The sequence below is a fragment of the Equus caballus genome, chromosome 7 (genome assembly GCF_041296265.1).
Source record: "Equus caballus isolate H_3958 breed thoroughbred chromosome 7, TB-T2T, whole genome shotgun sequence".
NCBI lineage: Eukaryota > Metazoa > Chordata > Mammalia > Perissodactyla > Equidae > Equus > Equus caballus.
The window spans coordinates 70,103,538-70,122,058 of NC_091690.1; the positions used below are offsets into that span (position 1 = coordinate 70,103,538).

An 18,521-nucleotide genomic window follows, 5' to 3' on the forward strand; every position below is an offset into this window, starting at 1 on the left:
GGTTTTGGTGTGAACATAAGTTTTCGTTTCTCTCGGGTCAATACCTGGGAGGGGGCGTGTTGGGTCCTACGGCAGGTGTATGTGTAACTTTTCAGAGACGCTGCCAAACTGTTTTCCAGAGTGATTGTTCAACTTTTAATTCTCTTCAGCAATGTTCGTCTCCATCCTCACCAACACTTGGTATTGTGGTTGTTTTTAATCCCCTTAATAGGAGTGTAGTTGTAGACTGAAGGTGTTTTTTATGTTTGTTTTTTTGTAAATAGATTTCTTTTTTGGAGCCGTCCTTTATCAGGTATGTCTTTTGCAAATATTTTCTCCCAGAGACTGAAGTTTTATTCGAATTGGACTGCAATTTTTCTTTTTACTTTTAGTTTTGAAACAACTTCAAACTTGCAGAAGAATTGCAAGAATAGTACAGAGAACTCCCATATATCCTTCACCCAGATTCACCAACGGTTAGCAATTGTCACTTGCTATCTCTATATATACACATTTTTTTTCTCCAACCATTTGAGAGTAAGCTGCAAACATCATTACCCCAAATATTTCAACGCATATTTCCTAAGAAAAAAGACAGTCTCTTACCTAACCACAGTGTAGTTATCAAATCAGTAAATTTAACATTGCCATAATATATTATCTAATTCTCAGGTGAGATCCAAATTTCACTAAATGCTCCAATAATGTCCTTTATAGCAAGGTCCCCTCCGATCCAGGATCCAGTCTAGCATCATGCTTTACGTTTGGTTGCCGTGACTCTTGTCTCCGTTAGTCTGGAACAGTCCCTCAATCTTCATCGTCTTTTGTGACATTGACACTTTTGATGAGTCTGGGCCAACGATTTTGTAGACTGATTTTCAGTTTGGGTTTGTCTGATGTTTCCTCTCTCAAGTTCTGCCTTTTTGGGCAGGAATACCACAGAAGTGGTGGTGTCGTGTGTTTCTCAGGTCACCACATCAAGAGGTACTTCATACTCTACTGAGTATAGCTTTTAATGTGCATTAGGGCAAAAAAAGAGAAGACTGAAGGAAGATATTCGCCAAAAAATAAGAATGAGAGGAGGATTTCAGGTGATTTTTACTCTGTTCTTTGACTTGCCCATATAGTGCACTCATACCCAGCAAGCGTTTACTCTTGCCCGCACTACCTCCAAATTCTGCCCGCTCTCCGCTTCGGACTAGACCTTGCCTCCTGATGCTCCAGGGAAAAGGAGGTCACAGTCAAGAGGCAATTACACAGTGTCATCTTGACCTTTTGACTTTCTAATATCCCAGGTCCTTCCACTTAACGGATTATCCAGAGTCATTTTTACTGGATGGAATTTTTGCCTTATACTCATCAGATCCAATGCCACAGTATTTTCATATTTTTTATACAGTTAACTTATGTTACTCATGAAAGATTTTTAAAAACTGATATTAAAAAAGGGGAAAAATCACCTGCTTCCATGAGCTGACATTTTGAATTGTGGACCAGAAACCTCAGCAGCCCGGGGTGGGGTGGTTTATATGTCAGTGCAGACATCATGGAAATTCTCAGCTTGGCATCTTCAGAAAGAGGAGGAGCTTGGAGGCGGGCACCTTGAAGGGGAAAATACCTCCAAACTAGTCATCAGGCCCACATTTCTTCCTCCTACAGGTCTCTCATCTTCTCCCCATCCTTATGCCGCTGAGGGTTCAGGCCTTCGGCATCTCTCACCTGGACTGTGGCCCCAGGCACTCAGCTCCCTGCTCTCGGGGTCTTTAGTCCGTTCTGCAGCTGAATAATCTTCCCAGAGCCTAATGTTGTTCTGTCTCCTTTCCACAGCTTCCACTACCCCATCACCTACCCAATCAAATGCATTCCCTGACACCCACCTTTCCCGCCCTCTGGCCCCACGCTGCCTCTGTACTTACCAGAATCCCATGCACCAGCCACCGGTGGGCTGCTGGCTCGTTTCTGCCTCTGTGCCTTTGCTCAGGCCATTCTCCTCCCTGGAATGCCTTCCTCTGGGAGCTCTGCCTATCCAAACCTGGACCACCCTTCCAGGGCAAGCATCAAATTACCTCTTTCAAGAATTCTCCAGCAAACCCTTACTGAATGACTCCCTGGGCCAGGCTCTGAGGCTGCAACCATGAGAATGACACAGCCCCTGCCTTCAAGAGCGTCACAGTCCACTGGGGAGTCGAGAAAGATAAACACATCAACAGAGACATGAAGGGTGGATGAGAAGGGAAGGATAGAAAAAGAATATTTGTAGCAGAAAAAACGTTGCCCTTGTAGGTCATGTACGGGTTTGCTGGGCTGCAGGAACAAAGTACCCACAGGGCAGGGGTGGGGGCTGGGAAGCTTAAAACAACAGAAAGATGTCGTCTCCCAGTTCTGGAGGCAGGAAGTCCAAGATCAAGGTGTCCGCAGGGCCATGCTCCCTCTGAAAGGGCCAGGGAAGGACCTGTTCCAGGCCTCTCTCCTGGCTCCTGGCGGTTCCCCGGCTTGTGCAGCGCAGTGCCCTTCCTCGCGTGGAGCTCTCCTGGGTGTGTGTCCCTGTGCCCAAGCCCCCCTCTTTGTTAGGACAGCAGTCATTGGATTAGGGGCTGTCCTGCTCCAGCATGATCTCATCTTATCTAAGGAACATCTGCAACAACCCTGTTTCCAAACGAGGTCACGTTCTGAGGTCCTGGGGGTTAGGACTTCAACATACGAATTTGGTGGGGGCCAAAGTTCAACCCATGCCATCTGAGCAGAGGCCAGAACACAAAGGGCAGGGATGAGCGTGGAGGAATAGACCCGGAGGCGCTGGCTCCCTCAGTTCGCTGTGTGAGAAGGCAGCCGATCAGAAGAGGGATTTGCGGGAAAGACAGACACGGCTCATGGGATTTAAAAGAAGTAAGTGGTTGCTGTGTGGTGTGCTTTGTCACCTCTGCTCTGTTCCCACAGAAGCTGCTTCTGCAGGGGAGTGGGGGAGGGGATTACCGATGCGCTGGCCCAAAATCCAGGGCAGGGTGTCTGTGGGAGGCCACACCACGGCCTGGAGGAGATGGGGTACTCCCGGCTGAGGGAGCAGAGTGAGGGAGGGTCTAGGGCAGCGGCTTCGTGAGAGAGGAAAGAAACAGCCGTGACTAGTTGTATTCAGCATCAGACTCTGCCGTATGCATTCATTTCTGAGGACACATTTGATTCTGGTGAATGCCTTGTATGGTAGAAATCATCGTCCCTGTTCTACAGCCGAGGACATGGTGGCTCAAGGGTGATGTGGGCTGCTAGAGGTCCCACAGCAGGTGCCAGCCAAAGCAGCGTTGAACCCAAGAAGTCTGTCAGCAAAGCCCATGCTCCTTCCAGAGCTCTCAGGTACACTCTGACCACAGGCTCTTCTTTAGCAACTCGGGGAAGCTCATGCGCAGCTGAGCTCCAACAAGCCAGATGCACCGACTGATTAAGGAATGTTTCTGTACAGCCACTTCAGAAACCATCTTCATATCCATTGGCTCACTTCTGATTTCAGCCAAGGCTCACCTCCCGTGGCCAGCGTCCTACCGCAAGCTTGAGCCATGAGTTTCCACGTCGGCCGTAGGCTCTTCAGCACCACAGGAGCTTGCTTGGGCAGGCGACGCAGCCAAGAGATCTAAAGGTCCTCACCCGGTGGGGCAAGAGTCAGCAGATCGACTTCCAGCTTCCTATCCTGCAGGTGCGTGGTCCTGACAGGCGTTCTGTAGGCTTCGCAGGGTCCTGGTGGGGTGCAGCCCTGTCGCCCACTGTGGAGATGGATGTGACACACCCGAGCTGGGCTTTACTTCCTTCCCTGTCCCACTCTCCCTCACTCTCCTTCCTGGAATCGCCTCCCCAGGGAACCATCGCGCCGAGGCCCGCCATCACACTCTGCCTTTGGAGAAATCCGAATTACGAGGGTGATGCTGGCACTGGGAGGAACAAGGAGGAGCCCTTCCCGAGGCGGGGGCCATTCTGAAACGGACTCAGAGCCGCACATGAAGACGCCAGCGAAGACCCATGGATGACGGACCATCAAATAGGGTTTTGATTTAGAGGTAAGGTGGAGAGGGAGGCCCGGCTGTACCACACAGGTCGAAGAGTCTGGGCCCCATTTAAGCGCGGAAGAGACACGCTTAGATTTGTATTTCTGAAAGCCCGCTCTGGCTGACGAACGGAGGACAGAGTGGAGGGAGCCAGACTAGGGTCAGGGAGACAGGCGGGGAGGCCATTGTTGGAACTGAGTGTAGATGACGAGGCCCAGACTAGGACAGCGGCAACGGCCCAGAGAGAAGATGACACAGTCGGGAGTTGTTTAGAGAGTTGACCTGCTGGACTGGATGAGAACCTGGATGAGGTCAGGGGTTGGGGGTGGAGAGAGACTGCCAGGGGTGGTTCCAGGCTTCTGGTGCCTTTCCCTGATGGAGGGGACGTGGGGAGAGAACAGGGAGGGAGGGGACCAGTTGGGTGTTGGTTCCCGTGGGCTGCGAGGGTCTCTGGAGCACGTGGAGGTCTGTGGTGGTACTCAGGAGGGAGGTTGGGCTTGAAGCAGGCTTAGGAGGCATCCGCCTAGTGACCTCAATGTTGTCCCTCACTCTTGGGCCTGTTCCCGCCACTGAACCAAGAGGGCTGCTTTGGGCGACTCCTAAGGGTCCTACAGCTCAGCAGGAGGAGCCCCTGCTGCTTCTCCTCCCCTGTCTCTGGTACCTTTCTCACCCCCAGCTTGGGGCAGGGGCAGACAAGCCTGGGTCCTGACCTCTCCTCTCCCAAGACCTCCCAGCGGGGCACTCTGCTTCTTCTAGGTCCGGAGCCCAGGAGATCCGACCTGTCCCAGGAAACGGGAGACGTGGAGGGAGCCAGTCCCAGCCCTTGGAGACCTCCCTCTCATTGTTTCCACAGCAGCACCAGCCCAGAAACAATTCAGGAGGCCCGGGGGGAAGCAGACTTTGCCAAGTCACTGCCTGTCTCAGGCGGGCAGGGATGGGGTATTGGGGGGCATCCTAATGGAGAGAGGGAGCAGGTCAGGAAGGTAGGAGAAGGGTCCAGCTCAGTCCTGACCAGAGTTCCAGGAGGAAATGGGGCCCCTCGAGGTGAGGGGCTGAAGGGAGATCATGAAAGGATGCGCAGGGGGAAGGGAGCCAACAGAGGGTGAGGAGCAGCCAGACTAGCAGCGCTTCCCCTCCCAGGCCCACAGGTTGAGAGGTGGCCATGGTGCTCCCAGAGCCAGTGGTGCTTGGAGCTGCAGAAGGCGGAGCTGCAGAAGGCGGAGCTGCCAGGACTGTGGCCATGCAGAGGGGAGCAGGAGGACCAAATGCTTTGACCTCGCTCTCTTCTCTCTCTGCTGTCCTGCCACAGCCTCTCGTTGGCCAAACCTAAAGGAAAGGTGAAGCATCCACAGAAGCCAACCTCCGGGACACAGAGCAGGACAGAGGACGGATCTGGGGCAGATGGAGAAGCACCAACACAGCGTGGAGCCTGGGAGGAAGTGCCAGCTGCACCACTTTCCAGATGCCCAAGGAGGTTTTCACCCCTTCATTTCCTCGTCTGTAGGGCGGGCTTAACACCTGGCTAGGTGTCTACCACATAGAGGGCACTCAATGCTTCCCTCTCGTCGTCTGATCTCCCCGACAGCACAAGTGTCCCCGCCCCAGGTGCACATGGGAAACTCCCACAGCATCTCCAGTCCTGTGAATCTTCCAGTTGCATTGGATGCTCTTTGAAGCATGTGGGAGTGCAAGGCTTGGAGTCTGAAGACGCAAGTCAATATCTCAGCTCCATCCCCACCCTGGAGGAGTCCCTTTACTATCTGAATCTTGATTTTCTCCGCTATCAGAGGAAGCCATTGGGGCCGGCCTGGTGGTGCAGCGGTTAAGTGCGCAGGTTCTGCTTCTGCGGCCCAGGGTTCGCCGGTTCGGATCCCAGGTGCAGACATGGCACCACTTAGCACACCATGCTGTGGTAGGCGTCCCGCATATAAAGTAGAGGAAGATGGGCAGGGATGTTAGCTCAGGGCCAGTCTTCCTCAGCAAAAAGAGGAGGATTGGCAGCAGTTAGCTCAGGGCTAATCTTCCTCAAAAAAAACAAAAGCCATCATAAACATTTCATCTTTATTACTTTTTCCCACACCCCTTAGTACCCCTTCCTGGTGTGCCCCGAGACATTCCTTCAGGAAGGAGCTGAGTGCACTAATTCACTCGAGCGTGTAAGTGACTGACAACCGACTCTGAGCTCTTGCAAGGCACTGAGAGGACAAACAGCTGAATCGGCGAGTTTATAGGGGGTATCTTATTCCTGTCTGCATCGCTGGTACCTAGTGAGACGTCCTGCCCCTCATGGGCAGATGATATAAGTTGGTAGAATCACTAAACTCTCGTCTTGTGCATCCCTGTGTGCCGGGTACCCAGACGGAGCCCGGCAAACAGAAGGCGCTCATGTGTGTGATCAGTACCTGAAGGGACTACCGAATTCAATGGGGCCCAAAGCCACATCTGAGTGTGGGGTTCCTGGCCAGGGGAGGCCAGCAGCAGATCCCCAGGGGCCAGGATCCCCCCACTTCATGCAAGAAGTCAAGGCCTTGGCAACAGCGGCAGCCAGCTAGCACCAGGTCCCAGCAAGAGTCATTGTTTGGCCAAACAGGAAGCCGCCCGAGGGGAAGTGTGGCCTCGCCTCAGTGAACCCCTGAAGAGTGGCCCCCAAGAAACTTGGGGATGTGCTGGCGGCCATGGGCCGTCTTGCAGCTGCACCGTCCTGCCTCAGGCTGGGCAGTGGACCTCACTCAACCCTCGGGGCCTGGTGCAGGGTCGGCAGGGCTGGGAGCAGGGGGCTGGGTTCTAGCCCTGTTGTGACCTTGGGCTCGTAAGCTGTCCCTCTCTGGACGTATCTCCTCACCCATTCACTGAGAGATTCCAACCATGCATTTGTGGTTGAATGGGTCCACATCCGGCTGTCTCCTCAGTCCCTCTGGCTGCCTGTTTCTGACATCTCCCAGTGCAGACGAGGCCCATGGAATGACGCGTTTCCACCTGGAGAAGGGAAACCCGATGCTTCCACAGCCCTTCGCAGTTAGTGAAGCACCATCTCTTCATTTCACTTGATCCCCCCCCCAATTACGCCAAGAGGTGAAGGTGGGGTTCATTGTCCCCCTTCACAGAGGAGGACACAGAGGCTCAGAGCCTGGAGTCGAACCCATACCCCTGGCCTCGGATCCTGAAGGTCTTGGGAAGCCTCACACTGAGGCCGGAGAGGGAGGTGGCTGTCCATCCCTGTAAGGTGAGCTCTGAGACAGAGGGCGCCCTGAGGAGGCAGCAGGCCCCCTGCCTGAGGGAACAGGGTCAGGAGCCTGATTCCAGGGTTGGCCCCTTGAGCCTGCTCAGTCTGTTTGCTGTGTGTGTATTTTTCTCAATTCAGGCTCTGCCATTTACCCGCTCTGTGACTCAAGCAAGCTACTCCGCTTCTCCAGGCCTCAGGGGTCATCTAGAGATGACGCCTGTCCTGCTGACCCCCAGGCTGGGTGGGATCCGACCAGCTGATGGGGGACTGAGGCCCGTCATCACATGGATGTGTTGGTTGCCCATCCAGCATCCATTCCCCTCTTCCTTCCTCAGAGGACCCCAATTCTGCTCATTCTCCCCACTCCTGGGTTTTCGCTAGATCCCAGTGAATCTAAGGCAATCAGCATGTGGCCTTCCCTGAGAGACGGTTCTTGATTGGAAACGTGGCCCAAGTCATCCTATTTGCACCAAAGAAAAGGCCTTACAGTCCAGGGTTGGGAGAGAAGTCCTCTCTTGCCCTCTCCAGCTGGATGTTCACACGGAAATGTGTAGCCCCCATTGCCACTGGCAACCCCGAGGAGAGTGACAGCCGCCTTGGAGCCGCAAGGGGGACCAGCTAAGGACAAGAGAGAACTAGGAAAGCCTGTGTTCTTGATGACACCCGGAGCTGCTGCTGGGGCTGGAGCCACCCCCTCGCCCCGCGCAGTGGTGCGAGATGATACGTTTCCTCGGAGGCAGGGTTTTCTCTTACAGCCAAAGGCATCTTTGGTTCCCCTCGTCATCATGCAGTTTCTGATCATGGAAAGGGAGCCAGCTGCCCTCCCCACGTTGGCGCGTTCTTGATCTTCAAGCCCAGAGGACAGTTGTGAAGCCTTTGGGCCCCCGGCCGGAGCTGACGTCTCATGGCTTTTGGGAAGCTCTGCGTTCTTTCCTCTCTGCTCCCCGAGCCAGACAGTTCCTCCCTCTCCACAGCTGGCCTCTGGCCTTGGCCCAGGGGCCACCCCGCTGACATTAATGCTGCAAGATTCATGGGGCAGGGAGACGGAGGGCCTGGACCCCATACCTTAGCCTGGGCTGTGCCCTCCGCTCAGCCTCTGGTTTTTTCCTCTTCTCCCCTCCAGGGACCTCGGCCATTTTGCAGCCTTAGGATTACAGCGTTTTCAGAATATAAGAGATCTCAGAGATGACCTGGTGCAACCTCCTTGGTGTACAAAAGTGGAAACTGAGGCCCAGATATAAATGAGAGACCTGCCCTGAGTCACACAGAGCTGCGACTGGGACCCAGGTACCTTGACTCTCAGTCCAAGACTCTCCTGTACACTATGGGACGTCTGTAAATGGACGTAACTTTTTCTGTTTTGAGTATCGACTGTACACCCCATGTCACTGTCTCCATCCTCCTTTCCCATCCTATGGCCACTGCTCTGATCAGGACTTCATGCCTCTTGCCCGGGTATGGGCCTCATTCTAAGTCTGTCCAGCTTCCATCTGCAGTCCTGCCCCCCACACAGCAGCCAGAGGGATTGTCCTTAATGCAGTCCTGACTCTGTTACCCCCTGCTTCACTGCCTATTTGACAGGATCCAGGATCCATAATCCGACTTATAGGGCCCTTCAGGATTGGCCACTGCCCGACCTCATCTGTCAAATAAGGCCTATATTCCTCACTACTAAACTCAATGGATGCCTCCTCCAGGCAGCTTTCCGAGACCCCTCCATCTGTGAGCGACACTGTGTCTGACTCTATCACAGAGCCCTTCCCAGGGTGGGAGGGTCTGACCCCAGGGTCTGCTCCACCGGCTGGTGAGTGCTTCCAAAGCAGAGACCACATGGCCCAGCATGGCTATCGCCTGCTCCCTCCACCGACTTTGACCTTGCTGTGTGCAGTTTCCTCTTGTTGGTTCCAGAGTGTCCATCCATAGCTGGGAAGGCAGGGAGCACGGAGCGGATGGCGGGAGACGGTGATGTCTCACCCTGAGTGGGCTCCATCCCACCCAGCTTGGCCATCTTCTGATCTGACTCGGGGGTGAGTATGTCTCTACTTGAGTCATGGGCACTGAGAACCTGGCCCGGCCCGGGACTCTGGGAAGTCTCAGGGGCAGAACTTAACAACCAGTCTCCTCTGAGTGCAGCCAAGGAAAGTCCTGGGCTTGGAACTCAGTGCTGGGATCCTAGGAGCTCCGCTTCCTGGAATCAGTCCTAAGGGGAAAATCCACAACGTGGACAAAGACGAATACGGCAGAATTTATTTATAGTAGCAAAAATCTGCAAATAATCTAGAAGTCCAGCAGTAACAGAAAGGTTAAATACACTAATGTGTATTCAGATGGTGAAATATTGTGACGCCATTAAAATTATGTTTGCAAAGAGTTGTTATTAACATGGAAAAGTGTTAAGTGAGAAAGAATGGAATACAAAACCATATGCGTGGTGTGCTCATAACTGACAAAAATGCATAAAGACTGGGAAGAAATAGACTAAAATGCTAAAAATGGTTGACCTGGGCTAGAAAGATTAAAATTTTTCTTAGGTTTATACTTTCCTGTGCTTTCCAACCTTGAAAAATATTTAGACAAGAGAAGAAAAAAGAGAACAATTCCAGTCTCAGCTCTGGCGATAACTGGACGCGTGACCTTGGGCAGGTCAGCCACCCTCTTCAAGACTCGATTTCTTCATTGCGTGTTCATTCCTTCTTTCCTTCCTTCTAGAAATCTCACCTAAGGGCTTCGTCTGTGCGGCTGGGGGCTGGGGACTCAAAAGCGAATCAGAATCTAAACATATGAAAAGATGTTTAACCTTGTTCCTAATCAGAGAAATACCAATTAAAACTAAGCCAGGAGACCATCTCTCATCTATCGGATTGGCAAAAAGCCAAAAGTTTGGCAGCATCTTCTGTTGGCGGGACTGTGGGAACACAGTCTCTCGTACAACATCTGGTGGGGATATAAAATGGTGCCAGCCCGAGATGGAGGGGAATTTCACAATTTCTAGGAAAATTACATGTGTGTTTACCCTTTGACCTAGCAATCCCACTTCTAGAAATCTATCCCAAAGAGATACTGGCAAAAATAAGACATGATGTATGCATAAAGCTATTTGCAATAGTAAACCACTAGAAATGACCCAAATGTCCATCAACAAGGGTTCGTGGACCACGCAACGGATGACTCTGCAGCTAGAAAAGGGAATGAGGACGGTATCTACATGCTGTGATGACATGGTCTCAGGGCACAATGTTAAGTAAAAAAGCAAAGTGGAATAAACTATATATAGTACACTATCATTTATCAAAGAAAGGGAAGGGAATGCATATTTTCTTTAATTTAAAAAAATAAGTTAAAATATAAAAAATAAAAGTTTAAAATTCTTATCTGTTGGAGGAGGGAAGAAACAGGGTGGAGGGCAGGAGGGTAGAAACTAGACTGCTCTGAATATGCCTCATTTTGTAGATTAAGTTTAGAATGAGGTAAAGGCTTTACTTCAAAATAAAACAGAATTAAACTGAAATAAAAGTCAAAAGCAATCCCTCAAAAATCGAAAGCAAAGTAAAATAAACGACTGCACTGAGTTGGTGGCCTCCCCGTGCAGAGTTGAATTACTTCAAGTGATGCAAAAAGCTGGTGTCTTGACTACACTTCACTAGCAGGATATTTATTCTAAAGACAAAAGAACTGCAAACAAATTGTAAAGTGCTTTCCGTCATCCTACTGTTAGTAATACTACCAGTATTGTTATTCTAAAGTTTTTATAATATATAGAGAAAGTGGGAGAAAGCAAATCGGTAATCACGTTAACATCGTTAGGAGGCAAGATTTTCAGCTTTAGAGAAAAGAGAGACAAATATAAAATCAAAGAACTTAAGTAAAAGCTCTATAGCCTTAGGTTTTATTTAAAACATCAATAGGAACTCTTGATGAATATTTTCTTAAGAAAAAATATTTCCCAGCTCTGCACACCAAAAATGCCTCGAGGCAATGACCAGCCAAATGGCATTGGTACCCCTAACATCCAGATCTGTGGTCTCTAAATACCATTTCTCACCAAAGAACCAGGGCTTCACAGAGAAATAGCTGATTCCAGGTCTGGGCAGAAAATCTACAAGAAAAACCTGAACATCTTATCATACCAGAAAGCCAGGAAGCTAATAAACACTCTTTGGGTCAGGTCAAAAGAACTAAGAAGCCAATAACAGAGATGCCCACTGGCCAGAGATGGGGCATTTTGAGTGATAACAAGAGTAATAACTGTAATGGATTGAAACACAGCAAATGCATTAAAAACGATGAGATAAGAAGGATGCAAAAATCCAAAACCAAACCAACGACCAAAAATGCCTTGCTGTTCACCTTTGGAGAATGTTAGGGAATCAACTCAGTATTCTGGAAACTGATAAATAAGGTGCAAGCACCAAGCATCTATCCTGCCTCTCCTGAATAGATTGGACCTCAGAGAAACCAGAGTTGCTGAGAGAAGTATTCCAGCTAATAAATGAAGAAGGAAGAATAAAATTAAAATATCCTTTTTTTTTTTTTTTGCAAATCTCTAACAAAATTGTGGATCTAGGTACTGACGATCAAGGCTTCTAAATGTATAGAAAGACAGACCACCAAACACTGTGCCTGTGAGGAGGCACACACCGACCGTGAAGGGTTCTTGCCCAAACTTGGACTCTGAATGGAATCAAGTCTCTAGACCTAACTACCAATTTATAGGAAAGGCAGGGGACCGAAGACTACGTTCAATGACACCACGAGGGATGAAGGGAGAGAAGTCCAGAATGTGGAAAACTACAGGGACACACTTGTTACTCAACAAATAAGTAGGAGAAAAAATACGAGAGTGGGGAGAAACCTATAGACTGGAAGAAACTTCAGGGACCCAACCACCAAGCGAAATGTGTGCACCTTGTTTGCATCTTGATTTTGAACAAATGAACTTTGAAAGATCATCTGTGAGACAACTGGGGAAACTTACACACTACTGGATATTTGATAAACAATTATTATTAAATATGAGTATTGGTATTCTGGTCATGCCTTTATCTTTTAGAAACACATACTGCAATATTTATGGGTAAAGTGATTTGAAGTTTTGGATTTGCCCCAGCGGAGGAGGCGGGGTATATAATTGAAATGAGTGGCCTTGAGTTGGTGAGGGTTGAAGCCAGGTCAGGAAGGCCTAGGGTTATTTGTACTATTCTATTCTGTGTATGCTTGAAATTTTCCACGATAAAATGTCTTTGCTGCTCTCAAGGAGGTGGGAGGAAGACTAAGACGTGTCAACCAAAGAGATCAATTTTCTCCAAGGCGGTGGTGGGGGCAGATCCCAGAACGCTGCACCTCCCTCAGGAGTAAACTTAAGCAGGCATGTGCGTGCAGAGGGAGGAGTTCCCAGCAGAGGGAAGAGCATGAGCAAGTGCAAGAAGGCCCCCCATCTGGGGATGGCAAGTGATCTCTGCACTGAGGGAGCAAAGGGACAGATCAGAGTCAGAGGCTAAGGGGAACATGGGAACATCTTGGAGGGCCTTGAATGCCCAGCCAGGAAGGCCCGGAAAGGTGTAAGCTAGGGAGGGACATTGTGGGCTCTGTGTTTAAGCAATGTCACCAGGCAGCTGGCGAGATTGGAGGAAGAGGCCTGGATGGGTGTGGAGAGACCTGAGCAGAGGCTGGGTAGGGGTCCTAGAGGGAGACGGGAGGCCTGAGCTGGGCTGTGGCGGGGGGACGGGCTGGAGGGGCAGGGTAGCTGCAGTGAGGAGGTGCCTGTGAGGGAGGAGTCCATGCTGAGGCTGGTTCCTGGCTGGGGTTCCTGGCGGGTGTTGGTGCCGTTATTAAGATGGGGTGAAGGGAACATGTTAGGCCCCTCCATCTAGAGCCCTGGCTGGGAGGCAGGGGCCTGGGTTTGGGCGCTAACTCTGCTCTCTGGCTGTGGACTCCAGGGCATGTCTCTGCCCGTTTCTGGCCTAGGGATCCCCATCTCTGAAGCAAGGGGTAGGAACCTCAGATCAGGGTTTCTCCGAATCCACCCCTGGACGGATCTGCACCCAGCTCCTGTGTACATCCCTCTGGCCTGCAGGAGGATCACGAGTTCTCGTGTGGCTTCGCTGAAAATCCAGTTGTGTGATGTCAATGGCATTTCCCTTCAGAAAAAGGAAATGAGGTTAGCGAGCATGTTACCAGGAAAGGAAAGTTAGCTGGGCCCCACCCTCTGCAGCCCTTGCTCCCCTCTCAGAGCATGCGAGGCCCCTCCGCCTAGGGCTGGGGACAGGACCCAGAAATGTCGCGGTTCAAACAGAGGCACCAACACAATATAGGTGAGTGTTGACTGTTAGATCTATGACTTCCAAGCAGGGCTGGGCGCCCCCCAACAGAGTCAGCACCCTCTCCAGTGCCTGTGGCCTGGACCTGGCCACACTGGGAGACTGAGGTCACAGGAAGCCCCAGGGGACTCATTCAATGCCAGCAAGGCCCTAAGGGTGAGCTCCCTGCACATTACGAGGCTGAGGCCCAGAGAGGAGAAGGGACATGGCCAAGAGCACAGGGCAAGTCAGAGAACCCGGGTACAGGTCACATAGCCCCTGGGGGGCAGTGGTTCCAGAAAGCCTGTCATGCTGCAGGGCCCCCAGAATGCCCTGCTCCTAGTGGACGTCCCCAGAAAGTCCTTCTCCAATTACAGCTATTAAGTGCTTTTAATAAACCCCTGACCTTTAACTTTTGAACATTCCTTAAAATGCTGTTACGAAGACAAAACGAAAACAAATTCCAATCCATCTAATTAAATTGCTGGATACTTTTGAACTGAAAGAAAAAATAGTAAATTGACAAATTTGTGTGTTTAGCAAACCAGTCATGTGCAAGACTGATCACTTGGCAAACTGGCCATGGGAGCACAGATCCCATGCACCAGCCGCCTCCTGGCTGAGCGCCCCGCGGGCAGGGCCCAGGGCCAGCTCCTCTCCCCAACCCTTACCCAGGGCCCGGCTCGCAGCGGGCTAGGACGTTGGTGAGTTAGTACACTAAGGACATGGAATTCTGACATGGGACCTGAATGTCCTCGAGGGTTGGAGGGCTGATGGGGCGGATTAGCAATGGTGACCTTGGTCACCCCGATACAGTGAGGTAACAGGGTGGAAAAAATCCTCACCTTTGCTTTACTGCAAAAGTCAACTTGGGTCATACTTTCCACTGTGCCCCCCGCAGGGAGGGCGTCTGGCTCACCTCCCACACACCCAGGGGCTGGGGGTTTTCAGGTGACTCGGAACTAGGTACTTGTGTGTCTGCACATTTGCAGGATCCCTCAGCAACAACGGAGCCAGAAAAGGCAGTGTGTGCCCTGTGTGCAGTGTTGGTGAGCTTGTATATGTGCATGCAAGGGTACATGTGTGTGTGAGCATGCAGGCATGTGCACATGTGTTTGCACATGTGGACGGCTGTGGTGTGTGGTTTCTGTTATGCATATACAAATGCTTGTGTATCTGTGTTTATTGCTGTTGTGTGTGAGTATATGTGAATGAAGTATTTATGCAGACCGTGTTTGTGTGGCGTGCGTGTGTTTGTGCGAGCATCCATTTGTTTACAGGCTTTCACCATGCAAGTGTATTGAGTTTATGTACCTGTTGATCCATGGACGTGTCTGATGACTGGGTATGTACAAGTATGCATATGTTTGTGCTTTCTGTGTGAATACATGCTTGTGTGTTGATGTAAATCTGCATGAGTGTGTGGGATGTGTGTGCACGTTTCTGTAGGATGCGAGTGTGCCCTGTAGGTGCATCTTAAAGTAGGAATGTGGATGGGTGAAATGTGTATGTGTGGGATGCTGTGGGAATGAGTGTTTTGTGTGCCTGTGTGGAGATCTACAAATGTGTGTACATGGGTGAATCTGTACGTGAAGCGTGTGCGTGCACGTGTGATATGTGTGGTGTGTATGAGTGTGTGTGGTTGCAGGTATGTGCATGCACAAACGTACCCTTGTTGTCCTTTTCTTTCCTTTCCTCCTGGGGAACTACAGAGCTTCTAAGTCCTAACCGTGGCTGGTGGCTCTTCCAGGAACATGGTTTCCTGGACTTGAAGAGTGAGAACGTCAGAGGCCCCACGTGAGTGAGGAAGGGAGGTGGGCCCGAGGCCTGGGCTCCTCCGAGAACTGGGCGGAGGCCCCAAGGGCCACGGCTGCAGGCCAGCCTGGTGAAGGGGCTGGGACACCCAGGGCCTCAGCACCCCCTGCATGCCCTGGGGAGTATTGCTGCCACCTCTGGTCTTCAGTCTGCCCCTCAGTGGCTTTTAAAGCCTTTTTTGGTGGGGGGAGTAGAGCCAAAAGAAAATCTCACAAGGATGCCTGCTGTGGAAAGCAGATGAACAAGTGGGAAGGCTCGGGTAGGGAGGGCCTGGGAAGCATCTCCATGGAAGATAGGGCTAAGCTCCCAGCCCGGCTATCCCTGGGCCTGCTCAGTTTACATTCCAGTTTGCAGTTTAACAACACACCTCCAAGCGTAATCTCAGCTAATCCTCATGAACTGCTTCCAGGCTGTGTGGGGAGCTGGAAGCAGGGCGGGGACATGGACTGGCCCTGGTTCCACTCCTGCTCCCTCTTCTAGCTGAGCAACGTCTGCGCCCCCAGCCTCTCTCACAGCGGGGATCATGTGAGACCACGCAAGTTGACACCGTGTTCCGTCCACACCTGGCACACAGTAAGCCGTTGTGCTAAGATTATCACTTTACAGATGGGGAAACTGAGACCTGGAGAGGCTCTCTGACTTTGTCCGAAGTCAACCTAGAGATGCTGGAAAAGACTGAGGCCCATCCTGACCTCAGATGTCCACCGTCTGTCACGAGAAGTGTTTTCTTGTTCCTCCGAGCTTGGCCAGGCCGTGGTAAACCCCACATGTGGTTCTGTGGTTGCCCACACAGACCTAAAAATAGCCAACAGGAGCCCGGGGACTCCCCCCTTGGTAAATGGCAGAAGGCCCAGTCCTCGGGCAGCCACGGACCTGCTCTGCCCCACAGACGAGCGGGTCCTGTCTAGGGAGGGCGGGGCGGCCTGGGTACCGCGTGTGATGTGCCAGAGCCTGTGCCGAGCTGGTAACACAGATTATTTTATTTCATTGGTTTGGTGTGTTTTTTAGAGTCTGTGATGGCCCATTGGACAGACATGGAAATTGAGGCTCAGAGAGATGAAGTGACCTGCCCAGGGTCAAGGAGCTTCAGTGAGAACCCAAGTTGTTCTGGTCCAAGGCCTGTGTTCTTAATCCCTCACCCCCTCAGTCCTTCCCTATCCTGAGCCTGGGGGCAGCTGGTGCAGGGGCGAGAGCAGGAGCTTTGGAGCCACAGACCTGGCCTCAGATCCCAGCCTCACTGGGGCCTCCGTGTGGCCTCGGTGAGTCTTCAGCCTCAGTCTCCTCACCTACAATCAGGGGCCACATTGCCACTATGTGGATCCTGGTGGGGATCGAATGCAATAAGGCATGGAAGCACCCGGGGAGGGCCTGGCATGCAGTGAGAGCTCACTGTCTCCACCCCCAACTACTCAGGACCACGCTTCCAAGGCAGGGCTGAGAGAGGCTGTGTGGGCTGAGCCTCTGGAAGTGTCCTGCCAGGTCAGGGAAGTGGGACTGCTATGGGAGGTCAGGAGAGGAGGTCCCTGTGGGAGGCGTACTTTCCAAAAATGGCCTCAGGAGCATTTCCAGGTCCACACACTGGAAACTTGTCATTCTCCATCGAGAGATGGAGTCTATTGCCCCACTCCTTGAAACTGGGCAAAACTTTGTGACTGGCTCAATGAGCAGAATGCAGCAGAATCGTCATCCCACAACTTCCCAGGCTAAATCTACGAAGGGAATACAGCTTCCACCTGTCTGTTTGTCTGTCTGCCTGCCTGTCTCTGTCTCTGGAATCCAGCCACCATATTGTGAGGAAGCCCAGGCCATATGAGAAGGACACTATGGGTGCTCTTGCCAACAGCCTCAGTTAAGGTCTTGGCCAGTGACCAGCTTCAGCCACTGGACACATGCATGAACGACTCTTCAAACGATTCCAGGTCCTGACTACAACCAAGCCAGGTCACGTCAAGCAGAGCAGAGGCGAATGATGCCCTCTGAGCCTCCCCAAATGCAGGTTTGAGAACAAAGTAAACGTCCCTGTTTCAAGCGCTAAGTTTCTGGTACTCAGCACTGGGTAACAGGAACCGCCCTCCTGCCCTGCAGCCCTCCAAGCCACCCCAGCCAGGTACAGGTAAGCCCCTCCCCATGTCCCACTCCCACTCCCACAGCCAGAACCTGGGTCAGTCCTCTGCCCACTGCTGAGCCCTCCCAGCCGAGACAGCCAGCCTGGCTCAGAGCCCCGCTCCAGCACTTTCCCTGCGTGCCCTCGGGCAGATCACCAACCCTCTATGATGCTCAGTTTCCTCTGTGTCGAGTGGGAATTGTGATGGTAGCTCTCAGGAGTCTGGAGGGTTAACCAAATAAAGTGCCTGGTACAGAGTGAGTGCTCCTTGGGTGGACGCAGGGGTCAGAGGCTGGAGAGAAAGGAAGAAGTCAAAGATGTGGTCACAGGAGAGACGAGGAGAGGGTTTCAGGGAGCCTGGAAAGCGAAGAGTTCTGTGGTCATCAAATGTGAGAAGCACAGTTCTGTGCAGGTGGGATGGGTCCCAAGGAGGCGCTGCCCTCAGGCTGCTCTCAGATTGACTGAGGTATGGGAGGAAGAGGAGCTGGGCCGGGCAAGTGTGTGTGTGTGTGTGTGTTGGGGGGGGCCGGGCACTAGAGCCAGGTGGGCTCAGCTACACCTGAGTGTCGGCTCTGAGGCTTCTCAGAAACCAAGGGGCACCCTCCCTGCCCCAGCCAGAGCCAGCCCGGCCGGCCCTATCTAGGGAGATAAAGTCACTGCCGAGGCTCCCAGACCAGAGCCGTCCTTATCAGCCCTGGTAGTCTGGGGTATTTGGGAATGTAAACGAGCCTGATGCTCCAGCCCAAAGACACAAAGCAGAGGTGGGGGATGGTCCCTCTCCCCATCCCCCTTCCCTCCTTGCAGCCCTACAAGTGGGCGAGGCAGGAGAGCAGCCTTAGGGCCGGGGCGAGCCCTTCACCCACCACCCACCAGCCTCGATGTCCCGGAAAACACAGCCCTGCAGAGTTCACTGCCTAGTGGGCGAGATGGACAAGTAGGTAATAATAACAACAGCAATAGCAAGCTTGTTTCTGAGCACTTGCTCCACGCCGGCACTGCTGTGGGTGAGCCACATTGCGCCGAGTGACTTACACAGGTGAACTCACTTAATTCGCACACAGCCCCATGGTGTA

General features: G+C 52.0%; 1 long non-coding RNA gene across 2 annotated transcripts; it reads left to right on the forward strand.

The window, feature by feature from the left end:
* The first annotated feature begins 13,393 nt into the window (after positions 1-13,393).
* LOC102150582 (uncharacterized) lies at positions 13,394-17,705 on the forward strand. Of its 2 annotated transcripts, XR_011440675.1 has the most exons (5): positions 13,423-13,544; positions 14,810-14,874; positions 15,242-15,326; positions 15,754-15,917; positions 16,353-17,705. It is a non-coding gene; the product is annotated as an uncharacterized lncRNA (long non-coding RNA). The 2 variants fall into 2 exon arrangements; XR_011440676.1 differs by lacking the exon at positions 14,810-14,874 and having other exon boundaries at positions 13,394-13,544.
* Positions 17,706-18,521: the final 816 nt, after the last annotated feature.